The following is a 15,790-nucleotide window of genomic DNA, read 5'->3' as shown; positions in this document are numbered from 1 at the left end:
TTGGACAACATTTTCTTAATAATCCCAAGTTTGGAAGTAATTATACTGAAAACTGATTTGAGATTGTCAGTTGGGTTTACGGTGTGGTGCACTTAAGTGTACTGGAAGCTACTTAAATTAAGACACTGGCCCCTGTTCATTGCAGACAGAAAGAACATGTACATGCCTGTTTTAAATCAACTAAATAGGTGACAGCCACCTTATAGTTTGTTTCTTAGAGTAATGCTTTGACCAATCATAGTCAATGTTCCTAAGTTTGAAACTAAATAGAAATTGACAGTTAACTGACAGTCATTTTAACTCATGCATCTCCATGGCAACACCTCCACCAATCAGAGTCCACTTGCCAACCAGTCAGCACTCTCCCATAATTTAATGCAAATATCGTTTTCCCTTTTCACTGAAATTCCTTGCAAATTTTCCTGATGAGTGCATTAGAGTTGCTTCAATAAAATGTATCTTTCTTAAGCAATCCACAAGTAATGCCAAAGCTTTAATGCATCATTTGAAATCTGAGTTTTAGCTTCCTGTCCAGTGAAGCTCCCCTTTCACCTTTCCACCCACTCCATGCACTCCAAAGTCATTACACTTCCTCCGGTGGGTTTTCCTGATCTCTCCCTTATGATCACCTGCATATCCAAATTTCACTTCTGCCCTTGGTTCCTACCCCAAACCCTCATCCCAAGATAACAAAGTGCGGAGCTGGATGAACACAGCAGGCCAAGCAGCATCATGGGAGCAGGAAGGCTGACGTTTCGGGCCTTGAACTAATTTCCTGTTTCCTCCCACTCCAAAGATGTGCAGGTTAAGTGGAGTGGCCATGCTAAATTGCCCAAAGTGTTCAGGATTAGGATTATAGGGGGAAGAGTCTGGGTGGGATGACCTGAGGGTTGGTGTGGGGGCTGAAGGGCCTGCTTCCACACTGTTGGGATTTTAGAGAAGCCTTTCCCTTGGCAGCACCATCAGGAGAGAATTAGCTTCCAAATGCACGTTCAATGATGTGATAATGGGAACTGCAGATGCTGGAGAATCCAACATAACAAAGTGTGAAGCTGGATGAACACAGCAGGCCAGGCAGCATCTCATGAGCACAAAAGCTGACATTTTGGGCCTAGACCCTTCATCAGAGATGTGTCTGATGCACCTGATGACGGGTCTAGGCCCGAAACGTCAGCTTTTGTGCTCCTGAGATGCTGCTTGGCCTGCTGTGTTCATCCAGCTCCACAGTTTGTTAGCATGTTCAATGATGCATGTTTTGCTTCTTGAATTACTTTGTTGTTACCACCCTCTCAATTTATGGTAGAGCATTAGGCTTAGGATGAGTCATAACTTCGCCCAGCTCTACAGAAAACAAAAGATAAATGTTTTATTCCAAACAACTCCTCGTTCATCACAATGGGTGAGTGGAGTTTCTGGGATTATAATATGTATCTAAGGTATAAATTAGATCTTTAGTTTTATATGATGTTGGAAGAAGTCATCACTAATCTTGAATTTAGGTGTCAGGAAAGTGGCAAGTGAAGGGGTGAATGTTGAGGATAGGGCGGGTAGGCTGGAATTTGCAGGCTATTGAGGTGGGTCCAGTCAGAGGAGTGGGTTCCTTGTGTGGGACAAGGGGCCTGGACAGGAGGGAGGAGTCTTAGGAAAGAGAGGCAAGGGGTTTCAGGTCAGGTTGGGCTCAGTCAGTGGGGGTTGGATCAGCGGGAAATCAGAGGGGGTAGGGTTATATGATGGTTCTAGCCTGAGGGTTGGGGGGCAGGTCAATATTGAGGTGACTGTGGGTGTGGCGTAGATGGCAGGGGCTTGTGCTCTGCGGGGTTGTGGGAGGCTTCAGAGAGTTCAGGAGTGGGGTTGGCTGTTCATTTTGTTGGGGGCTGAAAGCAGAAGTCAATGGTGAGTTAACAGTGGGTGGTGGGGGGTAGTTTAATAGTTACCCAGGAATTAGAGCTGGTTACCATTCATAGATACATTGATTCATTCGGCATAGGAAAGGCCCTTTGGCCCATTGAGCCTGCACTGACATAACTGTCACTGAAGGTGTGCTAATCCCGATTTCCTGCATATGTCCCATATCCTTGAATGCTATGATGTTTCAAGCACTCATCCAACTACTTTTTAAAGGTTTCCAGCCTCCACTACCTTCCCAGGCAATGTATATCTGAGTGAAAAGGTTTTTTCCCAAATTCCCTCTGAATTTCCTGCTCCTTACCCTAAAACTATGTCTCCTTGTGATTGACCCCTTAGTCAAGGGGAAGAGCTGCTCTCTATTCACCCTGTCCATATCCCTCATAATCTTATACTCATTAACCACGTCCCCGCTGCCCCCAACCCGGTCGCCTCTGTTCTGGAGTAAACAATCCAAGTTTATCTAATCTCTCCTTGTAGCTCAATTTCTTCATCCCAGGCAACGTCCTAGTGAGCCTCCTCTCTTGCCCCCTCTCGTGCTATCATATCCTTCCTGTAGTAAGTGAACAGAACTGCACACAGTACTCCAGCTGTGGCCTGACCAACATTCTGTACAATTCCAATATTACCTCATTGCTCTTATACTCTGTGCCACTACTGATGAAAGCAAGTGTCGCATAGGCCTTCTTAACTATCCTATTCACATACTCTGCCAACTTCAGGAATCTGTAAATAATTATACCAAGATCCTTCTGTTCCTCTAAGCTTACCCAGTGTCTTTCCATTCATTAAATTCCTCTAACGTTTCCTGGGGAATTATTAAGTTAAATGAGTTGCAACCCTCTGAAGACTGCTTCAGGTTCAGGACTTTTATATGATCCCGAAGCACCACTCCACGTGCAGTACAGGAATAATTATCTTCATTGGGAAGATTCAGGCCAATGAGGGAAACACCTTGAAACAGTTGCTGTTTCTCCAAGAGGGAGGCAGACAGGCATCCAAGACTGCAGCGCTGAACCTGGCTACCAAAAGCTGCAACATGTAGTGCGTAAAAGTGAAGCAAATTAGACCTCCTACACTCCACAGGAGCTCACTGCTCAGGCCATCTGTGGGAGCAACATCCAGCAATTTGTGTCAACAGCCACTGCTGCCGCTGAACCTGCTTTCATTTTGGGAAGAGAATCTTCAGGCAAGGCAGACCTGTAAGGATAGTAGAGACTGATCTCATTTTCATCTTCACACATGATGTATAACTTTTATCCTGAATTATTTCAAATCTTTGTATCTGCATTTTAACTTGTAACTTTATCTCTTCTAACTTAAATCGCTTCCAATAAGAGAAACTAACCTTTTATCACGTTTAAAGCATAAAGCTTTAACTACAGGTTATTTAAAATTTAAACACTCAAAAAACTAAAGGAAGCTCTGGATGAGCTTCAACAAATTCTTAGTTCACAGCTCACTGTGGTGTGTGGTCATGACACAGGAAGGAAACAGATTGAGGTCCTGGTGTCAAAGCTAGGGTCTATCATATTTACTGAAAAAAATAAGTGTAAAATTGAAACATCTCTGGCCACAATCGTTGAATTGTTCTTGGATATGTGGGTGATACCAGAGGGCTGGAGGATTACAATCTTACAGGCCTGTTTAAAAGGAGAGAGAGTTAGAGAGCAGACAGGCCCACGCTGATGGTGGGGAAGCCTATCAAGCCACAATAAATCAACACAAAATTAGCTGGTATTTGGAAAAGTGTAGTTAATAAACGACAGCCAGCATGGATGTATTAAAGGCAAATTGTGTTTGACAGACTTGTTCAAGTTCTCTAATGAAGTAACAGTGAGAGTTGAACAGGATAGTGGAGTTGATGTAAATACAAGATGCTGGAGAAACTCAGGAGGTATGGCTGCATCTACTGAAAGAAAAACAATGAATGCTTTGAGTCTGATGACACTTCTTCAGTTCAGTTTACTCTGTTTTTTTTCTCTCCACAGATTGGGCTAGACTGGTTGAGGATGTTTTTAGTCATTTGTGGGATGTGGGCATTGCTGCCTAGACCAGAATTTATTGGCCGTCCCTAGTTGCCCCTTGAGAAGGTGATGGGGGTGAGTTGCCTTCTTGAACCACTGCAGTTCATGTCCTGTGGGTTGATCCACAATTGCCCTGAGGAAGGAATTCCAGGATTTTGACCCAGTGACAGTGAAGGAACGGCGATATATTTCCAAGTCAGGATGGTGAGTGGCTTGGAGGGGAACTTGCAGGGGGTGGTGTTCCCATGTATTTGCTGCCCTTGTCCTTCTGGATGGAAGTGGTTGTGGGTTTGGGAGGTGCTGTCTGGGGATCTTTGGTGAGTTTCTGCAGTGCATCTTGTAGATGGTACACACTGCTGCTACTGAGTGTCGGTGGTGGAGGGAGTGGGATGTTCGTGGATGTGGTGCCAATCAAGCGGGAGCTGCTTTGTCCTGGATGGGGTCAAGCTTCTTGAGTGTTGTTGAAGGGGCACCTATCCAGGCAAGTTGGGAGTATTCCATCACACTCCTGACTTGTGCCTGGTAGATAGTGGACAGGCTGGAGAAGCTGAGATTGTTCCCTCCAGAGCAGACCAGGTTAAAGGGAGATTTGATTGAGGCACTTGACATCAGGAAGAGCTTCACAGAGTAAATGAAGGAGAAGCTGTATTTGTGGCAAAATTGACCAACCAGAGAACATAGATTTAAAATGGTTAGCAAAAAAATAATCAGAGCCACCATAAGGAAAACATTTTCTTGCTTCTGAGTGACTGTGAATGCAGAGCTTAAAGGAGTGATGGAAACAGATTCAATAACATTCAAAAGAAAGTTTGATGAATATTTGAAGGAAAAATGGTACAGGACAGATATGGGGTAAGCACAGGGAATAGGATGAATTGGGGAAGCTTTAGCACAGATCTGGTGCAGGCACAATGGTCTCCTTGTTCAACATCTAATCCATTAGCAAAAGTCATTCTTCCTCCAAAATATTGCCTTGGCTCTAAGTCTATTCCCATCCATGCCTAGATCCTACTCATCTCTTTGTTGCCCCAAAGCTTAACTTCTAAAGTACCAGCTGCCATACCTCTACAGACTCGGTAACCTTGCCCAGATATTATGGATTATATGAAAAGAACTGAAGAATTGTGGATGCTTGAAATCAAAAACAAAGCAGAAATTGTTGGAGGAACTCAGCAGATCTAACAACATCCGTGGAGAGAAAGCAAAGTTAATGCTTTCAGATCCAGTGACCCTTCTTCAGTTCAATTCTGATGAAGGGTCACTAAGCCCAAAATGTTGGCTTGACTTCCTCCCCAGAGATGCTGCCAGATCTGCTGAGTTTCTCCATCAATTTCTCTTTTGGTTGAATTCGATTATACGACCCTTTTCCGTGTGTTCATAATCCTCCATGTTCTCTCCACCCTAAATGTATTGTGTTCACCTGCCAAGGTTTTCTGAATGCCTCACTTCAAACTTGGAATTGAGTTTTTTGAAGTGGTGACTAAGAAGATTGAAGAAGGCAGAGTGGCGAATGTTGTCTATATGGACTTCAGCAAGGTATTCAGCAAGGTTCTATGTGGTAGATTTGTTAGCAAGGTTAAGTCACATGTTCTGAGGAAGGGCCATCAGGCCCGAAATGTTACCTCTGTTTCTTCTTCAAGATGCTGAGCTTTTCCAGCAACTTTGTTTTTGTTCCTAGATCACATGGAACCAGGGAGGACGAGCCATTTGGACAAATTAGCTTGAAGGTAAAGAGGGTTGTAGTGGAAGGTTCTTTTTCACACTGGAGACCCACAAGGATCACTGAGCCCAATGTTTTTTGTTATTTATATGAATGATGTGGACGTGCCGGTATTGGACTGGAGTGGACAGAGTCAGAAATCACACAACACCAGGTTATAGGCCAGCAGGTTTATTTGTACTCACAAGCTTTTGGAGCACTGCTACTTTGTCAGGTGAAGTTACTTGACAGGGGAGCAGTGCTCCAAAAGCTTGTGATTACAAATAAACCTGCTGGCCTATAACCTGGTGTCGTGTGATTTCTGAACTTATAAAGATTATTTGAATTTGAATCTAGGAGGAATGGTAAGTAAGTTTGCAGGTCACACCAAAATTGTTGGTGTAGTGGACAGTGAAGAAGATTATCTCAGAGTACAACAGGAACTTTATCAGATGGGCCAATGGGCCGAGGAGTGGCAGATGGAGTTTAATTTAGATAAGAGGAGCTGCATTTGGATAGGCATAGAACATAGAACATTACAGCACAGTACAGGCCCTTCGGCCCTCGATGTTGTGCTGATCTGAAGCCCATCTAACTTACACTATTCCATGTACGTCCATATGCTTATCCAATGACGACTTAAATGTACCCAAAGTTGGCAAATCTACTACCGTTGTAGGTAAAGCGTTCCATTCCCTTACTACTCTCTGAGTAAAGAAACTACCTCTGACATCTGTCCTATATCTTTCACCCCTCAATTTAAAGCTATGCCCCCTCGTGCTCGCCGTCCCCATCCTAGGAAAAAGGCTCTCCCTATCCACCCAATCCAACCCTCTGATTATTTTATATGTTTCAATTAAGTCACCTCTCAACCTTCTTCTCTCTAATGAAAACAGCCTCACGTCCATCAGCCTTTCCTCGTAAGACCTTCCCTCCATACCAGGCAACATCCTAGTAAATCTCCTCTGCACCCTTTCCAAAGCTTCCACATCCTTCTTATAATGCGGTAACCAGAACTGTACACAATACTCCAAGTGCAGCCGCACCAGAGTTTTGTACAGCTTCACCATAACCTCTTGGTTCTGGAACTCGATCCCTCTATTAATAAAAGCTAAAACACTGTATGCCTTCTTAACAACCCTGTCAACGTGGGTGGCAGCTTTCAAGGATCTGTGTACAGGGACACCGAGCTCTCTCTGCTCATCTACACTACTAAGAATCTTACCATTAGCCCTGTACTTTGCCTTCCGGTCACTCCTACCAAAGTGCATCACCTCACACTTGTCTGCATTAAACTCCATTTGCCACCTCTCAGCCCAGCTCTGCAGCTTATCAATGTCTCACTGCAACCTACAGCATCCTTCGTCACTATCCACAACTCCACCGACCTTAGTGTCGTCTGCAAATTTACTAACCCATCCTTCTACGCCCTCATCCAGGTCATTTATAAAAATGACAAATAGCAGTGGACCCAACACCGACCCTTGCGGTACACCACTAGTAACTGGTCTCCAGGATGAACATTTCCCATCAATTACCACCCTCTGTCTTCTTTCAGCAAGCCAATTTCCGATCCAAACTGCTATATATCCCACAATTCCATTCCTCCGCATTTTGTACAGTAGCCTATTGTGGGGAACCTTATCGAACGCCTTGCTGAAATCCATATACACCACATCAACCGGTTTACTCTCATCTACCTGTTTGGTCACCTTCTCAAACAACTCAATAAGGTTTGTGAGGCACGACCTTCCCTTCACAAAACCGTACTGACTATCCCTAATCAATTTATTCTTTTCTAGATGATTATAAATCCTATCCCTTATAACCTTTTCCAACTTTACCAACAAGTTAGGTAAGGCTCACTGGTCTATAATTACCAGGATTGTCTCTACTCCCCTTCTTGAACAGGGGAACCACATTTACTATCCTCCAGTCGTCTGGCACTATTCCTGTAGACAATGACGAGTTAAAGATCAATGCCAAAGGCTCGGCAACCTCCTCCCTGGCTTCCCAGAGGATCCGAGGATAAATCCCATCCGGCCCAGGGGACTTATCTATCTTCACCCTCTGTAGGATTTCTAATACCTCTTCCTTGTGAACCTCAATCCCACCTAGTCTAGAGGCCTGTATCTCAGTATTCTCCCCGACAACATTGTCGTTTTCTGGAGTGAATACTGTTGAAAAGTATTCATTTAGTGCTTCCCCTATCTCTTCTGACTCCACACACAACTTACCACTACTATCCTTGATTGGGCCTAATCTTACTTTTGTCATTCTTTTATTCCTTAAATACCTATAGAAAGCCTTCGGGTTTACCCTGATCCTATCTACCAACAACTTCTCATGTCTCGTCCTGGCTCTTCTGAACTCTCTCTTTAGGCAAATCAGGGCAGGACTTATACACTTAATAGTAAGGCCCTGGGGAGTGTTTCTGAACAAAGAGAACTTGGAGGTGCATAGTTTCTTGAAAGTGGAGCCACAGGTAGACAAGGTGGTTGAGAAGCGGTTTGGTATGGTCACTTGTATTGGTCAGTGCATTGAGTACAGGAGTTGGGAGGGTCATGTTGCAGCTGTACAGGACATTGGTCAGGGCTACTTTTGGAATACTGTGTGCAATTCTGGTCTCCCTGCTGCAGGAAGGATGTTGTGAAACCTGAAAGGGTTCAGAGAAGATTTACAAGGATGTTGCCAGGGTTGGAAGGTTTGAGCTGCAGGGAGAGGCTGAATAGACTGGGGCTATTTTCCCTGGAGCATCGGAGGCTGAGGGGTGACCTTATAAAGGTTTAAAAAACCATGAGGGGCATGGATAGGGTAAATAGCCAAGGTCTTTTCCCCAGAGTGGGAGAGTCCAAACCTAGGGGAAAGATGTAAAAGGGACCTGAGGGGTAACATTTTCACACAGAGGGTGGTGTTTGTGTGGAATGAGCTGCCAGAGGAAGTGGTGGAGGCTGGTACAATGACTTCATTTAAAAGGCACCTGGGTGGATACATGAATGGGAAGGGTTTAGAGAGATATGGGCCAAATGCTGGAAATGGGGACAAGATTTATTTAGGATATGGAAAGGTGTGACTGGAAGGTCTGTTTCTGTGCTGTACTCTGACTCTGTGCTGTTTTCTATGTGAGGCTTGTTAATGTTCTTAATGTTGTGGCTGGTCACAAGTGATCTGTCACATTGAACCCAAAAGCCCAAACTGAATCAATCTCGTACATTGGGTTGTGCTGGAAATCCGCTGCTTTAATCAATATGCAGCTGGAGGGGAGCCAAACCCTTTGTTTGAAGGAAAAATACTCCACCTTGTGGTCAGAGATAACAAGGTGTGGAGCTGGATGAACGCAGCAGGTCAAGCAGCATCAGAGGAGCAGGAAAGCTGCTGTTTTGGGTCTGGACCCTACTTCAGAAATGGGGGAGGGGAAGGGGGTTCTGAAATAAATAGGGAGGGGGGGAGGCGGATAGCAGATAGACCACCTTGTGGTCAGTTAGAAAACAGCCACCGCAAAATTAACCATTTGCTCAGCTCTTGACATAATATCAATATTCAACATTAGAAATTGTATATTTAAATGAAGGGTAAAACTACAGAATTGCAGAAGTGTTCCAGTGTAAAAGGAGGCCATTCATCGCATCTTGTGTACACTGGCTCTGTGACTATTTTAACTTGGTACTAATCTTCTGACCTTTCCCTGTCATAAGAGACCACATAGAACATAGAACATAGAACAGTACAGCACAGAACAGGCCCTTCAGCCCACAATGTTGTGCCGACCATTGATCCTCATGTATGCACCCTCAAATTTCTGTGACCATATACATGTCCAGCAGTCTCTTAAATGACCCCAATGACCTTGCTTCCACAACTGCTGCTGGCAACGCATTCCATGCTCTCACAACTCTCTGCGTAAAGAACCTGCCTCTGACATCCGCTCTATACTTTCCACCAACCAGCTTAAAACTATGACCCCTCGTGCTAGCCATTTCTGCCCTGGGAAATAGTCTCTGGCTATCAACTCTATCTATGCCTCTCATTATCTTGTATACCTCAATTAGGTCCCCTCTCCTCCTCCTTTTCTCCAATGAAAAGAGACCAAGCTCAGTCAACCTCTCTTCATAAGATAAGCCCTCCAGTCCAGGCAGCATCCTGGTAAACCTCTTCTGAACCCTCTCCAAAGCATCCACATCTTTCCTATAATAGGGCGCCCAGAACTGGACGCAGTATTCCAAGTGCGGTCTAACCAAAGTTTTATAGAGATGCAACAAGATCTCACGACTCTTAAACTCAATCCCCCTGTTAATGAAAGCCAAAACACCATATGCTTTCTTAACAACCCTGTCCACTTGGGTGGCCATTTTAAGGGATCTATGTATCTGCACACCAAGATCCCTCTGTTCCTCCACGCTGCCAAGAATCCTATCCTTAATCCTGTACTCAGCTTTCAAATTCGACCTTCCAAAATGCATCACCTCGCATTTATCCAGGTTGAACTCCATCTGCCACCTCTCAGCCCATCTCTGCATCCTGTCAATGTCCCGCTGCAGCCTACAACAGCCCTCTACACTGTCAACGACACCTCCGACCTTTGTGTCGTCTGCAAACTTGCTGACCCATCCTTCAATTCCCTCGTCCAAGTCATTAATAAAAATTACAAACAGTAGAGGCCCAAGGACAGAGCCCTGTGGAACTCCACTCACCACTGACTTCCAGGCAGAATATTTTCCTTCTACTACCACTCGCTGCCTTCTGTTGGCCAGCCAATTCTGTATCCAAGCAGCTAAGTTCCCCTGTATCCCATTCCTCCTGACCTTCTGAATGAGCCTACCATGGGGAACCTTATCAAATGCCTTCACATTTTTGTGCTGTGGACTGAAAATAAGGAAAATGGATGCGGCTTTAAAAAGGGGAGAATGTGCCAAGGTGTTGTTTGCAACTTGGCTGAACATACCTGATGCATGTGAGAACAATGGAAGCTTATAGGGCTCTGACTGATATGGGCTGTGCCTGGATTTGCAGCAGAATCTGACAAGAATTTCAGTGAAGCCCATCTCAATGTCGGGACCATCTCACACTGTTTTTGTGCTTTACACAAGCAGGGTGGTGCATTTCCCACTAGGCAGTGGTGAGATGCCAATTACAAGTATTGTTAAAAACCTTGCTGATGGCCCAACTCACCTCAGTAATATTGTTTTTCTATCTTACCAAACCTGATAAACAAATGAGACATTGAAAGAACTTAGCATGGAAACTTGACAGAGGCAGCATTTTGGCTCAGTGGTTGGCACTGCTGCCTCGGCGCCAGGGACCCGGGTTCGATTCCATAAGACCATAAGACCATAAAACATAGGAGTGGAAGTAAGGCCATTCGGCCCATCAAGTCCACTCCGCCATTTAAATCATGGCTGATGGGCTTTTCAACACCACTTCCCTGCACTCTCCCCGTAGCCCTTGATTCCTTCTGAGATCAAGAATTTGTCGATCTCTGCCTTCAAGGCATCCAACGTCCCGGCCTCCACTGCACTCTGCGGCAATGAATTCCACAAGCCCACCACGCTCTGGCTGAAGAAATGTCGTCTCATTTCAGTTTTAAGTTTACTCCCTCTAATTTTAAGGCTGTGCCCACGGGTCCTAGTGTCCCCGCCTAACGGAAACAACTTCCTAGTGCCCACCCTTTCTAAGACATACATTATCTTGTAAGTTTCTATGAGATCTCCCCTCAACCTTCTAAACTCTCATGAGTACATTCCCAGGATCCTTAGCCGTTCATCATACGTTAAACCTACCATTCCAGGGATCATCCATGTGAATCTCCGCTGGTCACGCTCCAGGGCCACAATGTCCTTCCTGAGGTGTGGGGCCCAAAATTTGACACCGTATTCTAAATGGGGCCTAACTAGAGCTTTATAAAGCCTCAGAAGCACATCACTGCTTTTATATTCCAACCCTCTTGAGATAAACGACAACATTACATTCGCTTTCTTAATTACGGATTCTACCTGCAAGTTAACCTTTAGAGAATCCTGGACCAACACTCCCAAATCCCTTTGTACTTCTGCTTTACGACTTTTCTCACCGTTTAGAAAATAGTCCATGCCTGTATTCTTTTTTCCAAAGTGCAAAACCTCACATTTACTCACATTGAATTTCATCAGCCATTTCCTGGACCACTCTCCTAAACAGTCTAAATCTTTCTGCAGCTTCACCACCTCCTCAGTACTACCTGCCTGCCCACCTATCTTTGTATCATCGGCAAACGTCGCCAGAATGCCCCCAGTCCCTTCATCCAGATCATTAATATATAAGGTGAACAGCTGTGGCCCCAACACTGAACGCTGCGGGACACCACTTGTCACCGGTTGCCATTCCGAAAAAGAGCCTTTTATCCCAACTCTCTGCCTTCTGTCAGACAGCCAATCCTCAATCCAAGCCAGTAGCTCACCTCGAACACCATGGGCCCTCACCTTGCTCAGCAGCCTCCCGTGAGACACTTACGAAAGGCCTTTTGGAAGTCTAGATAGATAACATCTACTGGGTTTCCCTGGTCTAACATACTTGTTACCCCTTCAAAGAATTCTAACAGGTTTGTCAGGCATGACCTCCCCTGACTAAATCCATGCTGACTTGTTTTAATCTGACCCTGTACTTCCAGGAATTTAGAAATCTCATCCTTGACAACGGATTCTAGAATTTTACCAACTACTGAGGTTAGGCTAATCGGTCTATAATTTTCCATCTTTTGCCTTGATCCTTTCTTACACAAGAGAGTTTCAACAGCAATTTTCCAATCATCTGGGACTTATCGTGACTCCAGTGACTTTTGAAAGATCAAGACCAAAGCCTCCACTATTTCCTCAGCCACGTCCCTCAGAACTCTAGGATGTAGTCCATCGGGCCAGGACATTTATCAATTTTTAGACCTTTTAGCTTTTCTCACACTTTCTCTTTTGTAATGCCTACCGTACTCAACTCTGCCCCCGGGTCTCCCTAATTGTTGGCATACTACTCATGTTTTCCACTGTGAAGACTGACGCAAAGTACTTATTAAGATCTTCAGCTATTTCCTTATCTCCCATCAATAACCTTCCAGAATCAATTTGGAGCGGCCCAATGTCTACTTTTGCCTCTCGTTTGTTTCTTATGTATTGAAAGAAGCTTTTACTATCATTTCTAATATTACTAGCCAGCCTCCCTTCATATGTGATCTTCTCCTTCCTCATTTCTCTCATTGTTATCCTCTGTTTGTTTTTGTAGCCTTCCCAATCTTCTGATTTCCCAGTGCTCTTGGCCACTTTATAGGCTGTCTCTTTTTCTTTGATATATTTCCTGACTTCCTTTGTCAGCCATGGCTGTCTAATCCCACCCCGGATAATCTTTCTTTTCTTTGGGATGAAGCTCTGTACTGTGTCCTCAATTACACGTATAAACTCCTGCCATTGTTGCTCTACTGTCTTCCCTGCTAGGGTCTGCTTCCTGTTGATTTTCATCAATTCCTCTCTCATGCCCCTGTAATTACCTTTATTTAACTGTAACACCATTACATCCGATTTTGCCTTCTCTCTTTCAAACTGCAGACTGAACTCTACCATATTATGATCTCTGCCTCCTAAGTGTTCCCTTACTTTAAGGTCTTTTATAAAGTCTGGCTCATTACATAGCACTAAGTCCCGAATAGCCTGTTCCCTTGTGGGCTCCATCACAAGCTGTTCCAAAAAGCCATCCTGCAAACATTCCATGAATTCTCTTTCTTTGGGTCTTTGAATTCTTTGGATCCACCAGCAACATTATTCACCGAATCCACCTGCATATCCATCCTTGGGCAACTGTCTGTGTGGAGTTTGCACATTCTCCCCGTGTCTGCGTGGGTATCCTTTGGGTGCTCCGGTTTCCTCCCACAGTCCGAAGACGTTCAGGTTAGGGTGGGTTAGCCTATCCAGGGATGTGCAGGTTGGATGGGCCAAATGGCCTGCTTCTACACTGTCAGATTCTATGAAACCAGAGTAGATACCTGGTGACTTCAGTTCACTTCTTGCTCTGAATGACTTCCGTGTTACCTACAACTAACCTATAGCTTGAGGCACAACCTACAGATACTAGCTGCACCCACCTCTCATTCACAAACATTGGCACAAGGCATTTGCCAACTTCTCATGACCATCATGACATCTCCCTGCTGCACTGGCACTGGATTATAGACATGCATTTTGGTGCACACTGAGTACTGGCATCACAAAGCTGCAGCAATGACACTTTGCACAGAGGCACGGGCAGCCAGCTCACAGTCGGGACCAGGCTGCATCTCAGGGCTAAGATAATAAAGTGTGAAGCTGGATGAACACAGCAGGCCAAACAGCATCTCAGGAGCACAAAAGCTGACGTTTCGGGCCTAGATCCTTCATCAGAGAGGGTTCTGCATCTCAGGGCTGCTTGTTTGCTCCCTCAGCACTCACTCACTTCGTGCCTATCAGCATGGCTGCAGTATTGGCTTGTTTACCCCACCCAACAACCAATGGCTAGAGGATGAAAAGCCAAATGTATGGGCTCACTCTAATGTGATGTAGGCAGCTTTCTGCTGTAATGAGAAAAAGGGAGGGATTGAGTGGTGTGACAGTAGGTGGCACAGCTGTTAGTGACAGTGCAGTTGGTTGAAAACTGGTGAGGTGTTCCGAGCAAGTGAGGAGAAAGGGCAGGGGGCAGAAAGTTGAGTGTTTGGGAGGAGCAGGTGGGGAGAGTGAGTGACAGAACATCTGGAAGGTAATAGTGTGGGCAGCAGAATATGAGGCTTGGTGGGAGGTGGGGGTGAGGCAAGGGGAGTGTGAGGTAGCAGAGATAAGATTATGGCATTTACCTTGCCGGAGTGGGGAAGGTCATTGACCTTCTTCCTACACTGCTGGCACTCCTCCACATCACAGAGACCGTGCCAACCAGGATGACAATCTCAAACCAGGCTGCCAGGTCATGCAGTCCTTCAGGACAGAAAGACTCCCTTCCTCTGGACTAACCCATTCACCAGGACCTCCAAGTCCCTGTCAGCGAACTGCAGTTTCATCTTCCCCTTTTCCAACATCTTCTGACCGAATGGCTGTCACTGAACAGGATAACTTCAGAATGCTACTGCCCATCAGGGTGAAGAGAGGCCTTTTAAAGATAGTGTGGGCACCAGGGATGCTGGTCTTTCGGTGGATATCCACTGACTGGTGAGTTGTTCCAGGAACAACACAAGGTTAGGTTGGGGCCAGAATTAGAGGGGGCTGACATTGTAGGGGTGTGGGTGTAAGTAATCAACGAGAAGGGTTTGGTAAGATACAGTGAAAGAATTTGCTAGACCTTATGGTGAAAACCTTCTAAAAAATCTCAACGCAACTCAGTCTTAGACAAAAAAAACGCAAGATCCAGATCAATGTTACTTTAAACAGACAGTGAGTCCAGACAAATAGTCACCATCTGCCACAGAACCAGAAATTGCTGGTGAAACTCAGTAGGTCTCACAGCATCTTTGGGAATAAAGCAGAGTTAATGTTTTGAGTCTGATGGCTCTTCATCAGCACTGACACCATCTGTTGTGGTTCAGAAAAGCTCAGCAGAGTGACAACTCTCTGATTGGTCTGGCTGCAGCTTAACATAGACTCTGTGAGGGAAGTACAAACAGAGACAATCTAACCACTGTCCCTTATCATCACTGAATCCCCCACTATCAACATTCTGGGGGTTATCATTGTATCATTGACCAGAAACTTAACTGGACTCACTACATAAACACAGTGGCTACAAGAGCAGGTCAGAAGCTTGGAATACTGTGACCAGTAACTGACCTCCTGACCCCTCAAAGCCTGTTCACCATCTCCAAGGGACAAGTCAGGAATGTGATGGGATACTGCCCACTTGCCTGGATGGGTGATGCCCCCAACAACATCCAAGAAGCTTGGCACCACCCAGAACAAAGTAACCACTTGATTGGCACCACATCCAGAAACATCCCACTCCCTCCACCACCGACACTCAGTAGCAGCAGTGTGTACCATCTACAAGATGCACTGCAGAAACTCACCAAAGATCCTCAGGCAGCACCTTCCAAACCCACGACCACTTCCATCTAGAAGGACAAGTGCAGCAGCTACATCGGGAACACCACCCCCCTGCAAGTTCCCCTCCAAGTCACTCACCATCC

This window comes from Stegostoma tigrinum, unplaced genomic scaffold (genome assembly GCF_030684315.1).
Source record: "Stegostoma tigrinum isolate sSteTig4 unplaced genomic scaffold, sSteTig4.hap1 scaffold_178, whole genome shotgun sequence".
Classification (NCBI taxonomy): domain Eukaryota; kingdom Metazoa; phylum Chordata; class Chondrichthyes; order Orectolobiformes; family Stegostomatidae; genus Stegostoma; species Stegostoma tigrinum.
Note: the sequence above shows the minus strand (reverse complement) of the source record.